The sequence below is a fragment of the Aethalodelphis obliquidens genome, unplaced genomic scaffold (genome assembly GCF_003676395.1).
Source record: "Aethalodelphis obliquidens isolate GAN/ISIS:26980383/991018 unplaced genomic scaffold, ASM367639v1 scaffold14, whole genome shotgun sequence".
In the NCBI taxonomy this organism is placed as follows: domain Eukaryota; kingdom Metazoa; phylum Chordata; class Mammalia; order Artiodactyla; family Delphinidae; genus Aethalodelphis; species Aethalodelphis obliquidens.
Window position 1 is genome coordinate 34,704,052 of NW_020837958.1, and position 27,667 is coordinate 34,731,718.

General features: G+C 40.8%; 1 protein-coding gene across 2 annotated transcripts in view; it reads left to right on the forward strand.

The window, feature by feature from the left end:
• Window positions 1-13,883: 13,883 nt before the first annotated feature.
• The window catches only part of RNF141 (ring finger protein 141), a 48,070-nt gene continuing 34,286 nt past the window's right edge, over window positions 13,884-27,667 (forward strand). Inside the window, exon 1 of one of the 2 annotated variants that reach the window (XM_027115408.1) lies at window positions 13,884-14,000. The gene's annotated coding sequence lies outside the window, so the exon portion shown is untranslated. Of the gene's footprint in view, window positions 14,001-20,005; window positions 20,052-27,667 lie in introns of those variants that run through there. The other variant, XM_027115409.1, reaches the window with a different exon arrangement.

Consider the following 27,667-nt stretch of genomic DNA (forward strand, 5'->3'; position numbering starts at 1 on the left):
CTTTACTCTCACACTATTGCCACACTCACAGCACTTCTGACATCAGATATGTGTGGGGTTTTCTCCACAACAAGCATTTCTCTGGGACACCAGCTGGGTATCCTACAAGTTAACACAATTCTGATGCAGTCCACCTGGAGATAGTGTCAGAGGCCACAGGTTAAGGGTTCAGTTCTATGAGCCTGCCCCGCCCTCCTACTTCAGACACCAATCAAATTCCAGGTTGTTACCCATGCTTCTAAACCACTGGCTATAAAGCAGAGGTTCCCATGACCCCTTGCTCAGGTGATCAATTTACTAGGATGGCTCACGGAACTCAGGAAAACAGTTTGCTGTTTACCAGTTTATCTAACGGGATGTGATAAAGGACACAGATGCACATCCAGATGGAAGGGATGCACAGGACAAGGTATGTGGGAAGGGATGCACAGGACAAGGTATGTGGGAAGGGGCACACAGCTTCTATGCCATCCCCAGGTGCACCACGCTACCAGCACCTACAGGTGTCACCAACCTAGAAGCTCTCTGAACTCTGCACTTTGGGGATTTTTTTTTTTTTGCGGTACGCGGGCCGCTCACTGCTGTGGCCTCTCCCGTTGCGGAGCACAGGCTCCAGACGCGCAGGCTCAGCGGCCATGGCCCACGGGCCCAGCCGCTCCGCAGTATGCAGGATCCTCCCAGACCGGGGCACAAACCCATGTCCCCTGCATCGGCAGGCGGACTCTCAACCACTGCGCCACCAGGGAAGCCCCTTTGGGGATTTTTATAGAGGCTTCATCACATAGGCATGATCACTCATTAAGTCCATTTCCAGTCCCTCTCTGGAGAACGGGGGTGTGGCTGAAAGTTCCAAGCTTCCGATCGTGACTTAGTCTTTCTGATGACCAGCCACCATCTAGAAGCCTACCAAGAGTCACCTCATTAGAACAAAAGGCACGGCTATCACCCAGGAGAAAATTCCAAGGGATTTAGGAACTCTGTGTCAGGAACCACGGTCAAAAACAAAATATTAGAACAAAAGATGTTCCTAGTGCTTTTGTCACTTAGGAAATTACAAGGGTTTTAGGCATTCTGTGCCTGGACCTGAGGGTACTATATGTATGTATTAGCACACGCATAGCTGGCTCTCAGTAAATGCTGAATGAATGAATGCATACACCTGTTCGGATTTCATGAGCTCCAAGTCAATACCTTTACCCAGCTCTCTGTATTGAGTGTTAAGATCATTCAGTACAGGGCCAATGGTTCCTGACCACCCAAATATTGTTCTTCCTGATGACTTTTTTTTTGGTTTAGAATGCATTTGTGAACAAGCCAGAAGAATACATAAAGGCTATTGTACTTGAACTTTACTCTATGAGTTGGCCATTGACTCACCTCTATGCGTAATCTCATATTAATATTTATTGTAACAAGGAAACTGCAGTGTTTTGGACTGTGGTCAAGTTAAAGAAAGCTGAGCTCCCTCGGCAACCACAAAACCAATAAATATAGGCAAAATTTGGCTCCTCGGTCTCTAGACTTTTACTTTAGTCTTTGAAGTCTAGGGTGCTTTCTTGGCGGCCTGAAATTCTGCATACTAAATTCTAAGATTTTCTAGAAATGAGGACCATTTGGGGCCATTTCCAGACTTTTTTTTTAACTACTCCAATCATTGTTGTTATTTTGTTTGGGTTTTTGTCTCCAGGTAAGTTGAAGACATTCTTCTGTGATCAAAAGAAAAAAAGACAAAATCAGTTAAAAGTAAAATCTCTATATCAAAAGACCTAATAGAATACTATGTTGTGCATATTCTGTTACCTATGAAGATTATCATTTCATCAAAAGCTAAAATTGTAAATAATAGTAATAACAAAGACTTGGATGTTACAAAACTGTATAAAGCTGTAGTATCATAGCAAAATATCTTAAAATCACATCATGTTTTCTCCACTAGTAGATTTCTTAAAAGATTCTATTAAAGATGTACTATCAAGTGGAACTTCTATGTAGTAGAGGTATGGGGAGGAGATGTCTAAATCTGAAGACCCAGCATGGAAACTATGCTTGGGTTATAAATCTGGAAAGGGGGGTGGGATGAGGCATGTGCCACTGTTAGACATCAGAGATGATGCGAACTCACAATGGGTATTGACTAGTGTCTAGGCAGAGGCAAGAGGCAAACCTGATGCCAGTGTGGACAGAAATATGGCTTTGTCTGTGGGAGATCTTGACCTATGTCTGAAATGCAAGTGCAGGTAGATCAAAGCACTAAGATGCTCAGTGAAAGTGACACAGTGATACTTCAGTGAGTAAGCTGGGTAGCCTGCATCTGCATGGGGAGAAATGTCATGTGGTGCCAGCCAGAGCTGGGGAACACTTCAAACTTTACCGGAAGCAAGAGAATATTCCCATCCTTGCTCCCACCTCTGTATGTCCCCTTTTTAATACCCCCTCATGGGAAGAGTCATTGCTAACCTGATTGATAAAGGCCAGGACCTCTAGTAGGCCTTATTTTACTGGTGCGTGGAGTTATTCTGCATGTAAGCTCAGGACTTATTCATGACACTCAACTGTCAGCTTTCTGCCTCAGACCCTGGCATGGCCTGGTCCCTAAAGGCACTGTAGCCATCCTCATCCATCACTTCCACACTATATATGTGGTTAGATAAGTGGACTTGTGGCTCCTGTTGCATCCTTTTTTGGATAGTATTTAGGCCTCCAGCCTTAAGCACTATGCCCTTCCACAGAGAGCCCTGCATTGGGGTTTATTGGCTGATATAAATAAAGTGTGGGTAGAGGCAGAGATCATTATCCTTGTTACACTATCTATACTTCCTTTATTCTCCTTTTCTAGAGTGAGGGCTTGGGAAGCACCAATGCAATCTGCCTTTATCTGGCTCTGTTGAAGCAGAATCCTACTCCTTGGAAAAAAAAAAAGTAACCCTCCATGTTTATCCAGAAGCAGGCAACTCAGATGTGTTCACAAGCAAGTATGGTCACCTTCCACCTGGCACTAAGCCTTTTCCCACTGCTCTTGGTCTAATTCCACTCCAGTAAGTGCTATCATATCTTCCATTAGGCACTCTGGCCACTTCTGCTTGTTTCTTCCTTTTCCCACCAAGCACCATGACTGTTTCCTCTAGTTATCAATAAATCTACCAGGCACCATAGTCTCTATTGAGTACTGCTTCTATTTCCTCAGGGAACTGCCACACCAACAAGACATCTCTGACTTTGCCTGACTCTGCTGCTGCTTCCCTGGTAATATCCTCCGTGGCATCTACCAGCAATGCTACTTCTCTTGATGACACCTTGTCTACTAGAGACTGCTGCTTTTTCCTCTAGTCACCACAAAATTCTGCAGGCACTGCCATCTCTACCAGCTATTATTGCAGTTGCCTGACACCAGTGCTGATGCACTGGAATCCCTGATGTACCAAAGCTAAGGAATGTGCTGGGTAGGCTTGCTGGATTTAGCAAAGCAAACACTAGGATGCCCAGTTAAATTTGAATTTCTGGTAAACAATAAATAATATTTTAGTCCCAGTTATCTGTGTGAAGTAACATTTGGGACATAGTTACACACAAAAAAAAATCCGTTGTATACCTGAAATTCAAATTTAACTGGGCATCCTGTATTTTATCTAGTAATCCTAGTGTGAAACAAGTGGATGATTAGTGCTTCTCTCTCCATTTGTGATTAAATCCATTTGAAATGGACCAAACCAGTACTTACCATAACCTAATATACTGACTTTTTAGTGCAGACAGCTGTTGCAGCTTTTATTAACATCCCTCTATAAATCTATGACATGGACTTGATTCCATGGGAATTGGTTCATGGATAAAATCTACTTAAAATCACCTCATTCCAGCCTACTCTCCATCCCATGACAAAGGCTTTATTAGGCAATCATTCATAATGGCCTGGCTTCCTTTTCCCTTCAGATGAGTTCTCTCCATAGAGGAAAATAAGAGCAACAGAGGAGGAGGTTATCCCAACCAGATATTAAAACATATTATAAAGCCCCTATAATTAAAACAATGCAGTACTAGTACATGAAGAGACTGATCAAGATTTAAAATCTTGTAATATCAAATTTAAATTAGGAATATCAGTATGAACTCTAGATTGTTATTTTCTTGATCAAGATTTAAAATCTTGTAATATCAAATTTAAATTAGGAATATCAGTATGAACTCTAGATTGTTATTTTCTTTTCAATTTCTCTAGTTCTGTCTACTGAAAAGGACTAGAAGTAATGACAATCCAATAGCTATGGATCTATCTAGCAACCAGATTGGACCTCTACATATCATTCCCCAGTAAAAGGATCCAGAATTCCTTGGAGGAATGGTAGTTCCAGATCTGGAGCAGGAAATATATAAAATATAGAAGATAAGCCAGGGACCAGAATGTAAGCAAGCTATAAAAGTCTTGTCAAAAAGACCATATACTGTGACTACCATTGGCTAAATATGGGACCATATAAATATCAAAAGTAATAATAAATGCAATTGATCAAATATATAAAACCCGTGCATTCATAATTACACTAAAAACGTTAAAATTCCACACATTGGACACAATTGCAAGTAACTAGGTACCAACTCCTTAAGAGGAAAGAATTTGGTATTTCTCCTGTCTTTCCCGTATGGAAATATTTCAGTGTAACCAAATAACCTTGGTTCATAAGGAAAAGTTTTTTACAGAAGTGATGTTACCAAGTTCTGATAATTAGAAAATCACCCTCGTTTTGTAATCCCTAATAAAATGGATTCAGACTACCACCATAATGGATAAAGGCATTAGGTGAAATACTGATGGGAACCCCAGTGATCAGTCTTAATAAAGCAGATATCAGGGGCCTCCTGATGTGATGCAGCACAAGCGATGAAGTATTCCTGCCGAAACAGTTGAACATGAAACAAAGCAAGCCTCTAAAGCCAAACTGCCTATATGGGAAATATGGCAAGAAAAGGGAACAAGGTAAATGGAAGAAAGCAGATAAATCCAGAATGTAGGGAGAGTCTATACAACCACTGACCCAGAGTGATAGTCCTTATGCGTTTAGGTAGCTAAACCTTGGTCCCTTGTTATTCAATCAAACACTCACCTAAGTGTTGCTGCGAAGGTATTTTGTAAATGTAATTCAAGTCTGTAATCAGTTGACTTCAGGTAAGGGAGATTATCCTAGATAATCTGGGTAGGTCTGATTCAATCAGCTGAAAGAATTTAAGAGCAAAACTGAGGCTTCCCAGAAGAAATTCTGAGTGTGGTGGTTTCCACTCACGCCCAAGAGCTCCAGCCTGCCCTTCCTGACAGCTTGCTCTATGGATTTCCAGCTAAGCCCAAGAGCCCCGACCACTAAATCAATTCCTTGCAATAAACTTCTTAGTTTATACTTCCTACTTGCTCTGTTTCTCCGGTTGAACCCTAACACACCCAGTTTTTGTAACAAGTTGATAGTATGAAAAAAGCGGGAGAGACAGACTGTTCTAAATTTTAAAAACCTTAAAATTTAATGATCAAATGCAATGAGAGGCCATAAAGGGCTACGGTGAGATCAGTGATCACAGGACATAGTGAGGAAGGATTGTTTGGATCCTAATCCAAAACAAATTAGTACAAGTTTACTATCTGTAAAAAGACTTTTTCTACATAATCTGGGAAATGTAATTATGGACCAGCTGCTTCTAATCCTTGTTTTCCATGTAGCAGAGTGATAAACTGACCTGGGTTTTGCTCTCCTGGGATAGACTTTGTCATTTCCCGTTAGTCTGTCTCTCTGACAACAAGGACCCAAAAAAACCAAGGTGAAAAGCTTCCAGGATTGGAGCAAGTAATCTCTATGTTGTTCTTGAACTTTCTCCCTTCATTTCCCCCAGCCCGGTCTGTATGCATTGGATTGATCCTTCCTTGGACTATACGTGATAATGGTAAGGTTTGAGGCTCACATTTGCGCAAGGAGAAACATGACTTCTTTCATCTGTAGTATTATTAGGCCCAGCTGGTTTAGGAAAAAACAGACTTCCAGAGGGAAGAGCTTAAAGGAACAGAGACGACTAATTGCTGGAAGTAAAACATTGTTGTGAAAGGATCTGACAGCTAGGGAAGAGAATGTTAACTTGTCTCTTAGCCAAAAAAGGTTGTCAGGGAAGTGGATTCCTCTGGTTTCAGTACGTTAGAAAGTGTTCAAAGAAAAAGCAGAAAATGGCAGAGGAGTTGTTGGCAGGAAAATGGGAATTCCTAGGGTCAAACTGAGATGGCTGAGACAGAGAAGAAGCTCGCTTAAGGTGAGGGATGAGTTATGACAAAGGTAGGTGGGCCATGAAGAGTTGTGTTAAGATCAGTGATCACAGAACATCGTGATGAAGGATTGTTGGGGAGGGTGCTCGGAGGTGGCTTGGATCGACCGGATAACGCTGGGGGTAGATAGTATACAGAGCTGACTCTCCCCAAGGTCCAGATAGATCTCTGGGGCAATGGGGTGGTAAATTCATCCATTTAAAACAGTTCCCAAACACTAAGGCCCATTTTGTTGACCAGCTCTGGCTTAATATTGAGTACCAACACCTTAATGGTGTAGACTTAAAAGATAATATTTTAAGTTGCTTGGTCTGGCAGCAAGATACAAGATAGACTGAATAAATATGTTTCAGGATAGGTTGATCAGCTAAGGTATACTAACCTATCTGTGGATGTGGATCTAACATGGAACTTAGACTGAGATGATAGGAATAAAAAGAATGGGTTAAAACCAATAGTAAAATACAGTAGCTAAAACAGGAGGTTCTGAAATCAGACAGTGGGTTTGAATCCCTGCTCTGCCATGTATGCACTATATGAACTTGGGCAAGTTATTTCACCTCTCTAGGACTCTTTTCTCTTCTGTAAAATTGAGATGATCTTAGTAGCTTTAAAATCTGTCTTTTAGGACCATTGTGAGGCTTACAGGAGATAATATATAGAGAACACTAAGAACTCGAAAAAAAAGGATTAAAAAAATGAGAAGAAATTTTAAAGAATGTACAGGATACCATGACAGAATGCTTTAGGAGACAGAAAAAAATCTCTTCATATGATTGAGCCTGGGAGACCAGAAGGAATATTGAGGCCACTTTGATATAGAAATTGTTGAGTTCAGGTGCCATTACTGTGGTATTCATTCCTATGGGAGATACCCTACGTAATTAGGGAAGTACAGGATTGGTACACCAATGAAAGTTAACAATTGGCAATGTTGACTTGAGAATCATCTGTATACAGGTGATAATTGAAGCTAGGAGGGCATGAGCTCTCCAAATGTTTAACACATAAAAGCAGAGGGCTGAGGCCAGAACTTGAGAAGCAGCAGCCTGAGAGGAGGGATAAATCAGATGTAAAAACCTCAAAGTGCAGCATCCTGGAAGATGATGCTTTCATCTCAACTGTAGGTGACTCGTTTCCTCCGTATTCTACACTGATCTAATTAAAAGCAGTAATTAGAGTGAAAGCAGTACATTGTGAGGGAAAAGCACTAGACTAGTGGCCAGAAAATCTGGATTCTAACCCAGCTTAGTTAACTTGCTCTGTAGTCCTTTGTTGAATCATTTCCCACCTTTGGATCTCAGTTTCCTCATCTATAAAAAAAAATGTTAGTCCAGATGATTTATTAGACAGTTCTTTTGACTTTATGAATTACATACAGGAAGTTAAAAATGTTTACAATCCATAGCCACTGAAAGCCTTCCTCATATATTCCCACAGTCCTGTCACAGATGTTTAGTGACCTTACAAAAAGCAGGAGACATTGGACATACTTTCCTAGAAAAGTATTTCAAAAGTCTCTCAAATTTTCCTGCTCTTCACTACAAGGCTGTGTTTACTACAATTTTATTGAAGCCTCTGTGCTTTAACTGGAAAATACCTATATAAACTATGACAATCTGAATACACATTACAAATTGCAAGATTCATTATAAAAGGATCCTTCTTATAAAAGGATTACCCTAGAGGTTTCTTCTCCCATAACTCTTCTTTAAAGTTTTTCTTAAAATTATAGTTGGGGCTTCCCTGGTGGCGCTGGGTTGAGAGCCCGCCTGCCGATGCAGGGGACACGGGATCGTGCACTGGTCCAGGAAGATCCCACATGCCGCGGAGCGGCTAGGCCCGTGAGCCATGGCCGCTGAGCGTGTGCGTCCAGAGCCTGTGCTCTGCAACGGGAGAGGCCACCACAGTGAGAGGCCCGCGTACCGCAAAAAAAAAAAAAAAAATTATAGTTGATTTACAAGGTTGTGTTAGTTTCAGGTGTACAGCATAGTGATTCAGTGATATATATATTCAGATTCTTTTCCACTATAGGTTATTACAAGATATTGAATACAGTTGGACCTTGTTGTTTATCTATTTTATATTTAGTAGTGTGTATCTGTTAATCCCAAACTCCTAATTTCTCCCTCCCCCCATAACTGTTAATATTTATGGTTTCCTACAAACATTTTTCCTACATTTTTTCTATATATGAAAAAAAATAAAGGCTTCCTTATCTTGCTACAAAACAACTTCATTAAGTCCTATTCCAGAGAGAATCCTAACCTCTTCTATTATGGTTTTTAAGATAATCCTTATTACTGTCCTATTGTTTTACATTCTAGCTAATTCATTATGCTTGTGCAAAGTTAAGAAAAAACTGTAGTGATGAGAAAGAACTATCTAGAGATGTCAATAATAACACTAATTTAATACTAATTTTTAAATATTTCAGTCTTGTAGTCTTGCCTATAGTCTAATCCTCACTATACTCTCCATGAGGTATAGAGGAGTACTGGCCCTGTTTTACAAAAAAAAATTTTTTTTTTGGACTTCCCTGGTGGTGCAGTGGTTAAGAATCCACCTGTCAGTGCAGGGATGATCCATGATCCGGGTTTGATCCCTGGTCTGGGAAGATCCCACATGCTGCAGAGCAACTAACCCCTTGCGCCCAACTACTGAGCCCATGCACCACAACTACTGAAGCCCGTGCGTCCTAGAGCCCATGTGCCTCCACTACTGAGCCCACGCACCACAACTACTGAAGCCCATGCACTCTAGGGTCCACGTGCCGCAACTACTGAGCCCATGTGCTGCAACTACTGAAGCCCATGCTCCTAGAGCCCGTGCTCCACAACAAGAAAAGCCACTGCAATGAGAAGCCTGTGCACCACAATGAAAAGTAGCCCCCACTTGCCGCAACTAGAGAAAGCCCACGCGCAGCAATGAAGACCCAATGCAGCCAAAAAGAAACAAAAAATTTTTTTAATAAAATTAAATTAAAAACCTTTTTTCTTTTCAGTTGCACCAGGTCTTAGTTGCAGCAGGCAGGCTCCTTAGTTGCGGCTCACGGGCTCCTTTGTTGTGGCTTGTGGGCTCCTTCGTTGTGGCACATGTGCTCCTTAGTTGAGGCTGATGGGCTCCTTAGTTGCAGCTTGGGGGCTACTTAGTTGTGGCATGAGTGTGGGATCTAGTTCCCTGACCAGGGATCAAACCCATGTCCCCTGCATCGGGAGGTGGATTCTTAACCACTGCACCACCAAGGGAAGTCCCTCCAGTTTATAAAATTGAAGGCAATTTGCAGAGTGATTTTCCTGATTTCCCAGGCTCAGATCAGTCTGAAATATAAAGCCTCTTAAAATTTTAATAGATATGTCAGGGCGTCCCTGGTGGTGCAGTGGTTGAGAGTCCGCCTGCCGATGCAGGGGACGCGGGTTCGTGCCCCGGTCCGGGAAGATCCCACGTGCCGCGGAGCGGCTGGGCCCGTGGGCCATGGCCGCTGAGCCTGCGCATCCAGAGCCTGCGTGTCCAGAGCCTGTGCTCCGCAATGGGAGAGGCCACAACAGTGAGAGGCCCGCATACCAAAAAAAAAAAAAAAAAAGATATGTCTTTTTTCCCCAATATCATTAAGGTATAATTGGCATATAATAAACTGCACATGATAGAAGAGTACAATTTGAGAAGTTTTGACACATGTATACACCTATGAAACCATCACTATAATTAAGAAAATGAACATATCTATCACCCCAAAAAGTTTCCTCCTGCTCCTGAGTAATACCACCCTCCTGCTCATCTCTACCCTGGCACCTTTTCATCCCCAGCCCAAGAAACCACTGACCTTTGTGTCACTATAGTTTGGATTCTCTAGAATTTTATATCAATGGAATCACATAGCATGAATTGTTTTTTAGTCTGGTTTCTTTCACTCAGAATAATTACTTTGAGATTCATCCATGTTGTTGAGTATATCAGTTGCTCATTGCTTGTTATTCCTGAGGAGTATGCCATTATGTGGATAAACCATAGTTTGTTTTCCATTCACCTGTTAAAGGACATTTGGGTTGTTTCCAGTTTGGGCCTATTACAAATAATGCTGCTATGAATTCATGTATAAGTCTTTGTGGGTAAACACCTAGGAGTGGAATGGCTGGATCATATGGTAGGTGTAGCTCTTTTAAAAATGGCCAAACTTTTTCCCAAAAAAGTTGTATTATTTTACATTCCCAACAAGCAGTATATGAGAATTCCAGTTGTTCCACATCCTTGCCAACACTTTATATGATCAGTCTTTTTAATTTTAGCCATTCTAATAACTACGGTGTGCAGTGATATCTCATTGTACTTCTAATTTGCATTTCCCTAATGATAATGATGTTGAGCATCTTTTTGTGTGCTTATTTTGTCATCCATATATTTTCTTTGGTGAAGTGCCTATTTAAATTTTTTGTCCACTTAAAAAAATTGGTTGTCTTCTTATTGAATTGTAACATTTCTTTATATATTCTAGTTAGAAGTCCTTTGTCAAATATATGTTTTGCAAATACTTTCTCCCAGTCTGGGGCTCACCTTTTCGTTTTCTTAAGTGTGTTTTGAAAAGCAGAAGTTTTAATTTTGAGGAAGTGAAACTTACTACATGTAATTTTTTTCCTTTTATGGATTGTGCTTTTTGTGCCTTTTCTTAATCTTTGCCAAATCCAAGGTCACTAAGATTTTTCTCCTATGTTCTCTTCTATAAGGTTTATAATTTTAGCACTTAAATTTAGATTTATGATCCATTTTTAGTTAATTTTTGCATATGATATGAGGACAGGATCAAGATTCTTTTCTTTATTTTTATTTTTAGCATATGCTATCCAGTTGTTCCAGCATCATTTGTTGAAAAGATTATCCTTCCCCCATTGACATGCTTTGGCATATTTCTTGAAAATCAATTGACCATATTTGTGTAGGTCTGTCTCTGCACTCTATTCTGTTACATTGCTCTATTTGCCTGTCTTTACACCAGTACCACACTGTGTTGATTACTGTGTCTCTTATAAAGTCTTGAAGTCCGGTAGTCTAAGTCCCTCAACTTTGTTTTTCTTGATCAAAGTTTGGGCTACTCTAGGTAGCATTTTCATAGAAATTTTAGAATCAGCTTGGTAATTCCCACAAAATGAACCTGCTATGATTTTTATTGGACTTGCCCTAAGTCTATAGATCAATTCAGAGAAAAATGACATTTTAAAACGATTGAATCTTCTGATCCATGAACATGATATATCTCTGTATTTAGATCATTAATTTCTCTCACAATATTTCAGAGTTTTCAATTTATATGTCTTTCACATTTTGGTCAAATGTATCCCTAAGTTTGTGTATGTGTGTGTTTGTTTTGAGGTTTTTTTGCTGCTAAATGGTATTTAAAACATTTCAAAGTCTAATTTTTCATTGTTACTATAGAGAAATAAACTGATTTTTTTTTTTTTTTTGCGATACGCGGGCCTCTCACTGTTGTGGCCTCTCCCGTTGTGGAGCACAGGCTCAGCGGCCATGGCTCACGGGCCCAGCTGCTCCGCGGCATGTGGGATCTTCCCGGACCAGGACATGAACCCGTGTCCCCTGCATCGGCAGGCGGACTCTCAACCACTGCGCCACCAGGGAAGCCCCTAAACTGATTTTTATATACTGACTTGGTATCCTTCAAAACTCACTTCTAGTTCTAGTAGATTTTTTTTTGTAGTATTCTAAAGTATTTTTGTCTGCAAATACAGTGTTCTTTCTTTCCAATGTAATGCCTTTTAAAAATTTTCTTTGTCTGGTTTTATCACACTGACTAGAACCTCCAACACTACATTTAACTGAAAGCAATTTTTTTCAGAGAAATAGTCCTGACTCCTGGCGCAGATTAGTTTCAACTATAGGACCTTTTTGAATTTAATTAGATTTTTAAAAATCATTATGTATGGTTCATCATTAGGCTGTTAGTTTTTACCACATTCAAATATTCATCAAATGTTCAAATGTTGAACAATTACTGCATGCCAGGCTTTGTGCTGGTTGTCAGGGAGACAATCCTCAGTACACTCTCCATAAGGTATATAAAAGGAGTATACATAACACAACACTGTAAATCAACTATACTTCAATAAAAAAAAATTTTAAAGGGATACACAGACACATGGATCTGGCCCTAATGAAGTCTCACCACCTCACTGAGGCAGTTTAGAACAAGAGTTAAAAAACACAGGCTCAGGGTTTCCCTGGTGGCACAGTGGTTAAGAATCCCCCTGCCAATTCAGTGGACACGGGTTTGAGCCCTGGTCTGGGAAGATCCCACATGACGCGCAGCAACTAAACCTGTGTGCCACAACTACTGAGCCTGCGCTCTAGAGCCCGCAAGCCACAACAAGAGAAACCACGGCAGTGAGAAGCCCACAGACCGCAACGAAGAGTAGCCCCCGCTGACTGCAAATAGAGAAAGCCCATGCGCAGCAACGAAGACCCAATGCAGCCAAAAATAAATAAATTTAAAATATGTATTTTTTAAAAAGCACAGGCTCAGGGTTCAGTCAGCTTGGGTTTGAATCTGCCTCTGCTCCTTACTGATGGGTTGACCTTGGAAAACTTTCTTAAGCTTGTTTCTTCAACTGTAAAATGAGAGTATTAATAATACCTTCCTCGTAGGACTGCTGTGCGGATTAAATGAATTAATACCTTTAAAGTACTCAGAACAGGCCTTGGCACATAGTAAATTGTCAACAAGTATTATCTGTTATTAGAGGGCAAGATTAGTTCTTGCAAGGTAAATCTACACGTGACTGGGGAAGGATGAGTGTGGCAACATGTACAAGCATAAGAAGTAGTTTAATTTAGCTGCTAAGCATAAAGGCGATAGTGAGAGGCATACCTGGGTCTAAACCCTTGCTCTGCTGTTTATTGGCTGTGCAACTTCAAGCGAACTATTTAAACAAGAGCAATGCCTATAAAGTGCCTAGTATAGTATTTGGCACACAACAGATGCTTAATATACAGCAATTATCCACTACGGACGTTCTGAAAAGCCATGATCTCGCCAACATGTGTTCATAATAATAATAGTTGCCATTTACTAGGGCTTATCATTTTGGACTCTGTGCTGGTTACTTCCTATATATTCTCTTTTATGCTTCTTAATCTAGCTAGGTGAGCATAATGGGCCCCTTTCATGATAAAGAAACGTGATGCTCTTTGTGTAGCTATAACCAGTGGGAGGTTGGAGGCCTAATAAGTAGTGGCTTGGAATCCAACCCTTGACCAAACCGGGGCTCGCAGTGCCTTTGCCACCCGCCGGGCTCTCGCTCAGGAAATGGGGCCAGGAGAGCCAGCACCCGCCAGGCCGCACCCACTGAGGCCCCACGGAGCCTTGGCCTCGAGGAGCCTGCCAGGCGAGGCCTGTTCCGCCGCCCCTAGGGCAGGGCCTCCTCCTAGGCCTCCGCCGCCACACTTCCCTATCGTACGGCCTCCGGGTCCGGGACCTCGCAGGTCCTCAGGAGAAGCTGAGCTAGCTAGCGGAAGTTCTGGGGAAGAAGGTTGAGCACCGTTTCTAAGCAACGCGCTGGGGCGGGGGTGGTGGTGCACGCCTTGTACGTCACTGAGGTGCGACCGGGTAACGGCCGGAGCCGCCGCCGCCGCCGCCTGCGGGTCTGAGAGGCTGGCTGAGGGTTCGCCGCTGCTGCCGGAAGCGCGATGCCTTGAACCTGGGGTGAGCTCCGTAGCGCTGGTCTGTCGCCGCTTCCCCTGCGCTGCCCCACAGCCCTCGGACAGGGAGGAGAGACGCGGGCCAGGCCTCGACTGCCGCGCCGGGCTTCCGTGGGGAGACAAGCCCCGACCCGCCGCCGCCGTCTCTAGGCCTCGGCTTAGGGTGTGGAGCTGGCTTGGGAGGCCCTTCCGTGGTCGTACTGTCTCTAAGCCAGTGGTTTCCAGTGACAGAGCGTGGAAGTGGCTTGTTCCGTTTTGGGCGGGCGGGGGGAGTGGTTCAGGGGGATCAGGAGACAGCTTTTCCTCCTTGAGCGCGGATCCGCTTTTGAATGTTGCCGCCGGCGCAGTCAGTCGGCCAGCAGACGTAGCTGTTGGTTCCGAGTGCAGGTGCGCTTGAGGCGGGGTGGTGGCGGAAGGGTGGTGGGTGTGTTGAGTTAACGCGCGAGTGAGGCTAGAAACCTGTGCGCGCGCCCCACCCTGGACACCCCAGTTAGAAACCCTTGCCTGGGTGATGGCTCAGAAATGGCCAAGCCCGTCTACTTAACCCGTCCTCCCGTTCTAAATTAGCTTAGGCAGCTCCCCTTGCCAAAGGCCTGGCCTTGTCGAACCAGCCACCGTGAGACCCGGCAGAGACCAGAAGTTTTCTGGCTACTAATTGTAGTATTCATTCTTGGAAAGGAAACTTTCTGTGTCGCTTTTGAAATGATTTCTTTGTTATTTTTATCGTGTTACAGAATGTGAGTTTACTATTATTGTTCAAATTTATCCCCAGCCCCTTGAAAATTGCAGTGTACGTCCGTGTTCTGACCCTGTCCTATTTCACCGTGCCAGGTGATGCAGTTCTCATCTCTGGCGTATTTCTAAAGCGGCCGTGACACTTCCTATGGCTTATAACTCTTAGATCTTATGCATGAAGTGATTCTTTTCCACCTCCCCCCCTCCCCGCGCGCCCATTCTTCCTGCTATAAAATGAGCTCCATCCGTTCTGAATTTCATCTGGCACATGAGGTGCCCCGGACCAACGATCCTAAATTAGTCGCCTCCATATTGGAAAGCCCTCTAAGAAGTGATGCTTTCTGAATTAAGAACTCAAAAATAGTATGACTATTTCTCCTTTCCTCTGATGCTGCCTGGCTGCAGTTTCTAAATATTTCCCTCCAGGATATGCTTGTGTGTTTCCAAAATGTGTTCTTTGTCATTTGATAGAGGTGAGTTTTATATTTGATGTGTGTTGTCTGATCCTTCTAAGCTCACATTTAAGCACTTGACACACTTCTTTTCCCTTTCTCTTCCCCAAAGGCAGAGAATGTCCAGAGAAAATGCTTACAAGTCTAGTTAGTGCATTTTCCACATATGAAATGTATTTAGTAAACACCCTGGTGATATCAGAAACCCATGTTTTCAGCCTCCAAGTACTATCCTTTTGTAGTTTTTCTTTGCATAAAATTTTTGTCTGATTAAGGTCTTTGACCCCAGAACAGACATTCTAGACTCTACAGTGGCTCTGACTAGTCTGATAGTTTCACTATGGTCTGTAATAACCGCTGTTACTTTCTTGTCTTGCAGGACAGCTGATAATCTGTTTACAGATCTAGAGTTTGAGTAAACAATGAGTAATAAAATAGGGACCTAGTTTTTAGTACTTAGTTTTTTTCACTGATGCTAAAACGGAGTTAATAGTGAAAATAGTTGATGATTATTTCAACTATAAATATCTCTTCTGTAACTAAAGAAGTTGATTCTAGATTTCATGGAGGTCTCAGAGAGGTTTTCTAAATACTGCAGTATTTGTGAGCTAGTCATCTTGTACTTCCAGGCTTTTCATCTTTGCTTTAATCCTTTTATGAATGGATATGGTTTAAATTTTCATGAAGGTTTTTTTTTCCAGTTACCCATGATGTGATTTTTATAGCTTTACAAAGAATATTTGAACTACAGCAATTCATTTTGTTAGAAAAAGCAGTGATCAAGTGTTATGTTACCACCCACTAGGGAATGTGGCATTTTTGGAATCCTTGATATTCTTATGAGTTTCAAAATAACAATTATTCTTTATTTAGAAAATCCTTCAAATGTTTTTTTGAAAGCACATTGTTATCTTGCTTGAAAGGACTAAATTATAGGGGCACAATAGCATGAGAGCTGCCAGTTTTTTGAGAAGTCTTGACCAGAGATTTATCTTTTGCTGAATTCTATGCCAGTGGTTGGCAAATTAAGTTCCTGTTCAATACTACTGTTTCATGATCTAGAGGGAAGTATTTTGCTTATACCAAATAATGAAAGTTTCTCAATTTACATAAACATTAATGATACATTTTTACAATTTTATATTTTTTCTTCCATGTATTTTTTTAACTTCAGCTTCTCTGCAACTAGTAGATGACTGAACAAGTTAACAAAACTGAAAAGAATACTAAGTTAATAATAAAAAACCAGAAACTGTCAACAATATTTACTGTATCCATTCATAAACATTTATTGTGTGCTTATGTATAGGCCAGAAGAGAGAACACAGCTACTACCCTCAAGAAGCTCATAGAGGGGGATGGTCAAGTGACCTAACTGATGATATGTGCTGTGATAGAAGAATGTGCCTAGTCACCAAAGAGGAACATTGAAAAACCTGTGGCGGGTGATGAGAGGGTGGCCTCAGCAGATTGTTTCATGAACATGCATGCATGCACCCTTGATTGTGGTTTTATTGCATGTAGATCACAGAGTCATATTTTTATGCCCATGATGGACGTGGACATTTATCATTTTATGGTATTCGAAATGAATTGTAAATCCTGGGCCCTCTCCACTGAACCAGGTTGAGAACCAATTTTCCTTTTTTTTTTGTGGTATGTGGGCCTCTCACTGTTGGGGCCTCTCCCATTGCGGAGTACGGGCTCCGGACGTGCAGGGTAAGCGGCCATGGCTCACGGGCCCAGCCACTCCGCGGCATGTGGGATCTTCCCGGACCGGGGCACGAACTCATGTCCCCTGCATTGGCAGGCAGACTCTCAACCACTGCGCCACCAGGGAAGCCCGAGAACCAATTTTCCATGCCCTTTCAGTAGTCTCTAGATAGTGTTCCCTTTTAATCTGAGGAGTTAATAATCCGGTTTCCCAGATACCTGATACCAAGTGGAATTATAAGATAACAAGTTAATATGCTGCCTCAAATTATAAATTTTATTCAAAGTTAGGACACCAGTTCAAAACAATGCAGAAACAAAAGGGATCATTTTCTTTTTTTTGTGGGGGGGAGGTACTGTTTATTGAGGTATAATTGATGTTCAATATTATATGTTTCAGGTGTACGACATAATGATTTATAATTTTTAAAGGTTGTACTCCATTTATAGTTATTATAAAATATTGGCTATATTCCCTTTGTTGTACAATATATCCTCATAGCTTACCTATTTTATACACAATAGTTTGTATATCTTAATCCCCTATCCCTATCTTGCCCCTCCCCTTTTCCCCCTCCCCACTGGTAACCACCAATTTGTTCTCTGTTATATCTGAGTCTATTTCTTTTTTGTTATATTCACTAGTTTATTTTTTTAGATTCCATGTATTAGTGATGCATATGGTGTTTGTTTTTCTCTGTCTGACTTACTTCATTACTTCAATTTCAGGTGTACAGCAAAGTGAATCAGTTATACATATACATATATCCACTCTTTCTTAGATTCTTTTCCCATACAGGCCATTACAGTGTACTGAGTATTGTTCCCTGTGCTATACAGTAGGCCAATATTAACTATTTTATATATAGTAGTGTGTATATGTCAATCCCAATCTCCCAATTTATCCCTCTCCCCCTTTCCCCCTTGGTAACCATAAGTTTGTTTCCTACATCTGTGACTCTATTTCTATTTTGTAAATAAGTTCATTTGTACCATTTTTTTAGATTTCACATATAAGTGATATCATATGATATTTGTCTTTCTCTGTCTGACTTAATTCAGTCAGTATGACAAAATCTACGTCCATCCATGTTGCAGCAAATGGCATTATATTTCGTTCTTTTTATGGCTGAGTAATATTCCATTGTATATATGTACCACATTTTCTTTATCCATTCATCCATTGATGGAGATTTAGGTTGCTTCCATGTCCTGCCTATTGTAAATAGCACTGCAATGGATATTGGGGTGCATGTATGTTTTCAAATTATGGTTTTCTCTGCATATATGCCCGGGAGTGGAATTGTTGGATCATATCGTAGGTCTGTTTTCAGTTTTTTAAGGAACCTTTATTTTGTTCTCCATAGTGGCTGTACCAATTTACATTCCCACCAAGAGTGTAGGAGGGTTTCCTTTTCTCCACACCCTCTCCTGCATTTATTGTTTGTAGATTTTTTGATGATGGCCATTCTGACCGGTGTGAGGTGTAGGTTTGATTTGCATTTTTCTAATAATTAGTGATGTTGAGCATCTTTTCTTGTGTTTGTTTGGCCATCTGTATGTCTTCTTTGGAGAAATGTCTGTTTAGGTCTAAACATTTTTTTTTTTTTTTTTTTTTTTTTTTGCGGTACGCGGGCCTCTCACTGTTGTGGCCTCTCCCGTTGCGGAGCACAGGCTCTGGACACGCAGGCTCAGCGGCCATGGCTCATGGGCCTAGCCGCTCCGCAGCATGTGGGATCTTCCCGGACCAGGGCACGAACCCATGTCCCCTGCATCAGCAGGCAGACTCTCAACCACTGCGCCACCAGGGGAGCCCAAGTCTGCACATTTTTTGATTGGGTTGTTTGTTTTTTGAAATAGAGCTACATGAACTGTTTGTATATTTTGGAGATTAATCCCTTGTCAGTTGCTTCCTTTGCAAATATTTTCTCCCATTCTGTGGGTTGTCTTTTCGCGTTTATGGTTTCCTTTGCTGTGCAAAACCTTTTAAGTTTAATTAGGTCCCGTTTGTTTATTTTTGTTTTTCTTTTCATTACTCTAGGAGGTGGATCAAAAAAGATCTTGCTGCAATTTACATCAAAGAATGTTTTGCCTATGTTTTCCTCTACGAGTTTTATAGTGTCTGGCCTTACATTTAGGTCTTTAATCCATTTTGAGTTTATTTTTGTCCATGGTGTTAGAGAATGTTCTAATTTCATTCTTTTACATGTAGCTGTCCAGTTTTCCCAGCACCATTTATTGAAGAGACTGTCTTTTCTCCATTGTATATTCTTACCTCCTTTGTTGTACATTAATTGACCATAGGTGCATGGGTTTATCTCTGGGTTTTCTATCCTGTTCCATTGATCTATATTTCTGTTTTTGCACCAGTACCATACTGTGTTGATTACTGTAGCTTTGTAGTTTAGTCTGAAGTCAGGGAGCCTGATTCCTCCAACTCCGTTTTTCTTTCTCAAGATTGTTTTCACTATTTGGTTTCTTTGTGTTCCCATACAAATTAAAAAAATTTTTTGTTCTAGTTTTGTGAAAAATGCCATTGGTAATTTGATAGGAATTGCATTGACTCTATAGATTGCCTTTGGTAGTATAGTCATTTTGACAATATTGATTCTTCCAGTCCAAGAACATGGTATATCTTTCCATCTGTGTCATCTTCGGTTCCTTTCATGAGCATCTTATAGTTTTCAGAGTACAGGTCTTTTGCCTCCTTAGGTAGGTTTATTCCTACGTATTTTATTCTTTTTGATGCAATGGTAAATGGAATTGTTCCCTTAGTTTCTCTTTCTGATCTTTTGTTGTTAGTGTATAGGAATGCAAGAGATTTCTGTGTATTAATTTTGTATCCTGAAACTTTACCAAATTCATTGATGAGCTCTAGTAGTTTTCTAGTAGCATCTGTAGGATTTTTCTATGTATAGTATCTTGTCATCTTCAAACAGTGACAGTTTTACTTCTTCTTTTCTAATTTGGATTCCTTTTATTTCTTTTTCTTCTCTGATTGCCATGGCTAGGACTTCCAAAACTACGTTGAATGAAAGTGGTGACAGTGGACATCCCTGTCTTGTTCCTGATCTTAGAGGGAATGCTTTCGGCCTTTCACCATTGAGAAAGATGTTAGCTGTGGGTTTGTCATATATGGCCTTTATTATGTTGAGGTAAGTTCCCTCTATGCCCACTTGCTGGAGAGTTTTTATCATAAATGGGTGTTGAATTTTGTCAAAAGTTTTTTCTGCATCTATTGAGACGATCATATGGGTTTTATTCTTCAGCTTGTTAGTGTGGTGTATCACTGACTGATTTGTGGATATTGAAGAATCCTTGCATCCCTGGGATAAATCCCACTTGATAATGGTGTATTATCCTTTTAATGTATTGTTGTATTCGAATTGCTAGTATTTTGTTGAGGATTTTTGTGTCTATGTTCATCAATGATATTGGCCTGTAATTTTCTTTTTTTGTGGTATCTTTGTCTGATTTTGGTATCAGGATGATTGTGGCCTCATAGAATGAGCTTGGGAGTGTTCCTTCCTCTGCAATTTTTAGGAAGAGTTTCAGGAGGATAGGTGTTAACTCTTCTCTAAATGTTTAATAGAATTTGCCTGTGAAGCCAGCTGGTCCTGGACTTTTCTTTGTTGGAAGTTTTTAAATTACTGTTTCATTTTCAGTACTTGTGAGTGGTTTGTTCATATTTTCTGTTTCTTTCTGGTTCAGTCTTGGAAGGTTGTTTCTTTCTGGTTCAGTCTTGGAAGGTTGTATCTTTCTAAGAATTTGTCCATTTCTTCTAGGTTGTCCATTTTATTGGCATGTAGTTGTTTGTAATAGTCTCTTATGATCCTTTGTATTTCTGTGGTGTCAGTTGTAACTTCTATTTCATTTCTAATTTTATTGTTTTGAACCCTCTCCCTTTTTTTCTTGATGAGCCTTGCTAAAGGATTATCAATTTTGTTTATCCTTTCAAAGAACCAGCTTTTAGGCTCATTGATTTTTTTCTGTTTTCTTTATCTATTTCATTTATTTCTGCTCTGATCTTTATGATTTCTTTCCTTCTACTAACTTTGGGTTTTGTTTGTTCTTCTTTCTCTGGTTGCTTTAAGTGTAAGGTTAAGTTGTTTATTTGAGATTTTTCTTGTTTTCTGAGGTAAGATTATATTCCTATAAACGTCCCTCTTAGAACTGCTTTTGCTCTGTCCCATAGGTTTTGGATCTTGTCTTTTGTTGCAATTGTCTCTAGGTATTTTTTTGATTTCCTCTTCGATTTCTTCAGTGATCCATTGGTCGTTTAGGAACATATTGTTTAGCCTCCACATATTTGTGTTTTTTACAGTTTTTTCCTGTAATTGACTTCTAGTCTCATAACATGGTCAGAAAAGATGCTTGATATGATTTCAGTTTTCTTAAATTTGCTGAGGCTTGATGTGTGGCCCAAGAGGTGATCTATCCTGGAGAATGTTTCATGTGCACTTGAGAAGAAATTGTATTCTGCTGCTTTCGGATGGAAGTATATATTTATATATATTTATGCTGCTTTTGGATGGAAATATATATTTATATATATTATATAAATTAAATTAAGTCCATCTGATCTAATGTGTCATTTAAGGCCTGTGTTTCTTTATTGATTTTCTGTCTGGATCACCTGTCCATTGATGAAAGTGGGTTGTTAAAGTCTCCCACTATTATTGTGTTACTGTCAGTTTCTCCTTTTATGGTTCTTAGCATTTGCCTTATATATTGAGGTGCTCCTATGTTGGGTGCATATATATTTACGATTGTTATATCTTCTTGGATTGATCCCTTGATCATTATGTAATGTCCTTCTTTGTCTCTTGTAACAGTCTTTATTTTAAAGTCTATTTTGTCTGATATGAGTATTGCTACTCCAGCTTTCCTTTGATTTCCATTTGCATAGGATACCTTTTTCCAATTCCCTCACTTTCAGTCTGTATGCGTCCCTAGATCTGAAATGGGTCTCTTATAGACAGCATACATACGGGTCTTGTTTTAGTATCCATGCAGCCAGTCTATGTCTTTTGGTTGGTGTATTTAATCCATTTACATTTAGGGTAATTATTGATATGTATGTTCTTAATGCCATTTTGTTAATTTTTTTGGATTTGTTTTTGTAGGTCTTTTTTCTTCCTTCTCTTTTGTTCTCTTGTCTTGTGATTTGGTAACTAACTTTAGTGTTGTGTCTGGATAGCTTTCTCTTTTTTGTGTATGTATCTACTGTAGATTATTGGTTTGCAGTTCCCGTGAGGTTTTGATATAGCAGTCTATATATATATATATGATTGTTTAAGTTTCTGGTCTCTTAATTTCTAATGCATTTCCCATATCCTGCATTTATACTCTCCTCTTCTCACAGTTGCTGGCTTTGATATCATATTTGTGTGTGGATGATTTCCTGCCTTTACTTTATATTTGCCTTTACCAGTGAGCTTTCCCATTTGTAACTTTCTTGTTTCTAGTTGTGGCCTTTTCTTTTCAGCCTAGAGAAGCTCCTTTAGGATTGTTGTAAAGCTGGTTTGGTGGTGCTGAATTCGCTTAGGTTTTGCTTCTCTGTAAAGCTTTTGATTTCTCCATCAAATCTGAATGAAGCGCTTGCTGGGTAGACTATTCTTGGTTGTAGGTTTTTCCTTTTCATCATTTTAAATATATCATGCCACTCCCTTCTGGTCTGCAGAGTTTCTGCTGAAAAATCAGCTGATAACCTTACGGGGATTCCCTTGTATGTTATTTGTTGCTTTTCCCTTGTTGCTTTTAATATTTCTTCTTTGTCTTTAATTTTGTCAGTTTGATTAATATATGTCTTGGTGTGTTCCTCCTTGGGTTTATCTTATATGGGACTTTCTGCACTTCCTGGACTTGAGTGAGTGTTTTCCTTCTCATTTTAGGGAAGTTTCTGGCTATAATCTCTTCAAATATTTTCTCAGGCTCTTTCTGTCTCTCTTCTCCTTCTGGGACCCCTATAATGCGAATGTTGGTGCATTTAATGTTGTCCCAGAGGTCTCTGAGACTGTCCTCATTTCTTTTCATTGTTTTTTCTTTATTCTCTTCTGCAGCAGTGATTTCCACGACAGTCTTCCAGCTTACTTCTTTGTTCTTCTGCCTCATTTATTCTGTTGTTGATTCCTTCTAGTGTGTTTTTCATTTCAGTTATTGTATTGTTCATCTCTGTTTGTTTGTTCTTTAAATCTTCTAGCTCTTTGTTAAACATTTCTTGTATCTTCTCAATCAGTGCCTCCATTCTTTTTCTCAGATCTTGGATCATCTTTACTATCCTTACTCTCAATTATTTTTCAGGTAGATTGCCTATCTCCACTTCACTTAGTTATTCTTTTGGGTCTCTTGTTCCTTTGTCTGGAGCATATTTCTCTGTCTTCTCATTTTGTGAAACTTTCTGTGTGGATGGACTCCTTTCCACAGGCTGCAGGATCATAGCTCCTCTTGCTCCTGGTGTCTGGCCCCTGGTGTGTGAGATTGGTCCTGAGACTTGTTCAGGCTTCCTGGTGGGAGGGACTGGTGCCTGCCCACTGGTGGGTGGAGCTGGGTCTTGTCCCTCTGGTGGGCAGGGTCATGTCAAGGGGTGTGTTTAGGGGTGGCTGTGACCTCAGTACAGCTTTAGGCAGCCTGTCTGCTGATGGGTGGGGCTGTGTTCCTGTCTTGCTGGTTGTTTAGCCTGAGGCGTCCAGCACTGGAGCCTGTAGGCTGTTGCGTAGGGCTAGGTCTTTGTGCCAAAATGGGGACCTCCAGGAGAGCTCACAATTATCAGTATTCCCTGGGGCTTCTGCCACCAGTGACCTTACCCCCACAGTGAGCCACAGACAACCCCTGCCTCCAGAGGAGACCCTCCAAACCCACAGGTAGGTCTAGCCCAGGCTCCTATGAAGTCAATTCTTTGTGCTGGGTCCCAGTACACATGAAATCTTGTGTGCGCCCTCAAGAGTGGAGTCTCTGTTTCCCTCAGTCCTGTGGAGCTCCTGCACTAAAGGCCCACTGGCCTTCTAAGCCAAATGCTCTGGGGGCTCCAATTCCAGACCCCTCAGGCTGGGGAGCCTGACATGGGGCCCAGAACTCTCACTCCTCTGTAATACAATTATTTTCCAGTTTGTGGGTCACCCATCCGACCGGTATGGGATTTGATTATATTGCAGAAGTGCCCCTCGTACAATCTAGTTGTGGCTTTTCTTTGTCTTTGGATGTAAAATATCTTTTTTTGTAGGTTCCAGTCTTTTTTGTCCATGGTTGTTCAGCAGTTAGTTGTGATTTGGGTGTTTTCACGTGAGGAGGTGAGCTCAAGTCCTTCTACTCTGCCATCTTGTTGGGAATCAAGAGGTTGCTTTTGGTTTGGATGCTTGCTGCCTCTTTCCTCAGTGTGTGTTAGCTGTAATTCCTTTGATATGAGGTGTGTAGGTGCAGCAGGCCATGCTCACACCTGATACAGCAGGAACAGCAATTGACTTTTCCTCCCGTGTATCCCAGTGGCAACTATAGCCCACACACTCCCTGTACAGCAGGGGCAGTGCTTGACACCTGCTCGCTGCCTGTGCACACTCCCCAGATGGTGGGGGCAGCTATTGCCGCCTGCTCACAGGTTTCCCAACGGTAGTGATGGCCCACGCCCCCCCGGGACAGTGGGGTCAACACTTGGCACCCATTCATGGGTCTTGCAGCGCCGGCCCTCGCCCTCCCAGGACAGCAGGGACAGCAACTAGATCCTGCTCGCAGGTCTCTTAGTGGTGGCGGCTACCTGTGCCCACCTCTGGAGCCCATCATGACAGTGGCAGTGGCCTGTGCCTGTCTCTGGAGCCCACAGTGGCAGTGGAAGCTCACACCTGCCCCCAGAGCTTGTGTAGGTGGTGTCCTGTTGCCTGAGACCATGCCTGCAGGGAAGGAAGCTCCTATAGTGGTCCCACCCCTCTCCTTGCACACCCCCCCAGGAGTGGCGCCTTGCCTCTCTGGTTGGCCCAGGCTTCTTCTGAACACACCCTCAATTGCCACACTCTAGCCTCTTCAGGCTGTCTCCACACAGCCAACCCTGGTCCTTTCCCTGGGTCTGACCTCCGAAACCTGAGCTTCAGCACCCAACCTCCTCCCACACCGGTGGACAAGCGTCTCAGCCTGGGGAGTACAAGGTGACGGTACCAATGTCTGTTCAGGTCACTCTCCATTTTGCCTTCCACAATCCGGTTTCTGCACTCTGCTTAAGGCTCCAAAGCTCCCTTTCCATCCAGGCTGATATCCCCGCCAGTGAGGGGACTTCCCCGGGTGCGGGAACCTTACGTCCTTCACAGCTCCCTCCCTAGGGTGTAGGTCCCATCCCAATTCTTTTCTCTCTCTTTTCTTTTTCTTTTGTCCTTCCTGGTTACATGGAGGTTTTCTTGCCCTTTAGGAAGTCTGAGGTCTTCAGCCAGTGTTTGGTAGATGTTTTGTGCAAGTCGTTCCACTTGTAGATGTGTTTTCGACGTATTTGTAGGAAGAGGTGAACTCCATGTCTTACTCATCTGCCATCTTGATTCCTCTCCCTCATGTAGTTTTGATTTGCATTTCTCTAATAATTAGTGATGCTGAGCATTTTTTCATGTGCCTATTGGCCATTTGTATGTCTTCTTTGGAGAAGTGTCTATTTAGGTCTTCTGACCATTTTTTGATTGGGTTTTTTCAAATTATTATTATTGAGTTGTATGAGTTGTTTGTATATTTTGGAAATTAAGCCCTTGTCAGTTGCATCGTTTGCAAATATTTTCTCCCAGTCCCGTAGGTTGTCTTTTTGTTTTGTTTATGGTTTCCTTTGCCTTGCAAAAGCTTATAATTTTGATTAGGTCCCATTTGTTTATTTTTGCTTTTATTTCTGTTGCCTTGGGAGACTGACCTAAGAAAACATTACTACAGTTTATGTCAGAGAATGTTTTGCCTATGGTCTCTTCTAGGAGTTTTATGGTGTCATGTCTTATATTTAAGTCTTTAAGGCATCTTGAGTTTATTTTTGTATATGGTATGAGGGAGTGTTCTAACTTCATTGATTTACATGTGGCTGTCCTGCTTTCCCACCACCACTTACTGAAGAGACTGTCTTTTCTCCGTTGTATGTTCTTGCCTCTTTTTTCAAAGTTTAATTTACTGTAGGTGTGTGGATTTATTTCTAGGCTCTCTATTCTGTTCCATTGATCCATATGTCTGTTTTTGTGCCAATACCACACTGTTTTGATTACTGTAGCTTTGTAGTTTTGTCTGAGTCTGGGAGGGTTATGCCTCCATCTTTGTTCTTTCTCCTCAGAATTGCTTTGGCAATTCTGGGTCTTTTATGGCTCCATACAAATTTTAGGATTATTTGTTTTAGTTCTGTGAAAAATGTCATGGGTAATTTGATAGGGATTGCATTAAATCTGTAGATTGCTTTGGGTAGTATGGTCATTTTAACAATATTAATTCTTCCAATCCAAGAGCATAGAATATTTTTACATTTCTTTGAATCAGTTTCCTTTATCAATGCTTTATAGTTCTCAGCATATAAGTTTTTCACCTCCTTGGTTGGGTTTATTCCTAAGTATTTTTTTGGGGGGGAGGGGGTGCAATTTTAAAAGGGATTTGTTTTTTTACTTTCCCTTTCTGGTATTTCATTGTTAGTGTAAAGAAATGCAACAGATTTCTGTGTGTTAATCTTGTATCCTGATACCTTGCTGAATTTATTTACCAGTACTAGTAGTTTTTGTGTGGAGTGTTCAGGGTTTTCTATATATATTATCATGTCATCTGCATATAATTACAATTTTACCTCTTAAAAGGGTCCATTTTGTAACTCAATAAACAAACAACTAAATCTCTTTAATATCTGTTTCGTGGGCATATTGATTAAATTATCATTAATATTTTACATGAAATCTTAAGACCATATATTTCAAAAGTTTAATTTTTCTTTGTTAAGAATTGTAGGTATAATTTAAAGTTTTCAGTCTGGTTGATTAGAATATTTTATTGCATTTTTATTAAATCAGTACAGGAATGCTAGAGAGAATTTAAGTTCCACTTTGGGAGCAAAATATTAGGTTAGAGGTTGCCTTCTCCACTTCTCATTAAAGCAAAAATTTTCTCTAAAACACTAATTAGATGAACTTCTTATTTTTGCTTAAACACCTCCACCTTTCCAGTGAATGCAAGCTCACATGCTTTGCAAGACAGCCCTTAACCCTTCTGGATAATTATGGATGATAGGAAATTCTTATATTGACCTGAAATCAGCCTAATTTATACTGGCCATTCTGGTCTCTGTAATTATATAAAGTAAATATTACTTTCTCTTCCACATGAAAGCTCTTCAGGTGTTTGAACAAACCTATCACCATGCTCCATGTTGTTACTGAACTATGATTATCTAGAATAAATTGCTTTGTTTCCTCTTCTAGATCCATAACATCTTGCGTGCTTTCCCAAATATATTCAAATGATTAGTGCCCTTTAAAAGTGTCACTGCTTAGAGCTGATTAGAGAACTCTGGTGTGTTGGAACCATTCCAGAGCACAGTGGAACTAGGCTCTTGCTCTGGACATCTGCTTCTAGCAAGAGTTTAGGATTATTTTAGCATCTTTCTTATTGCTATTTACTGTTTACTTATTTTGACTGGAACATTCAGACCTTTTATATTTTATTTGCTTTTAAACATAACTTAACCTATGTGCTTTATGTGCCTTTCAAAACATATTCAGGATTTAACTTTTAGTCATATTTGACATAAAAATTTATTCTATTTCAGAAAATCAGTATCCATTTTCAG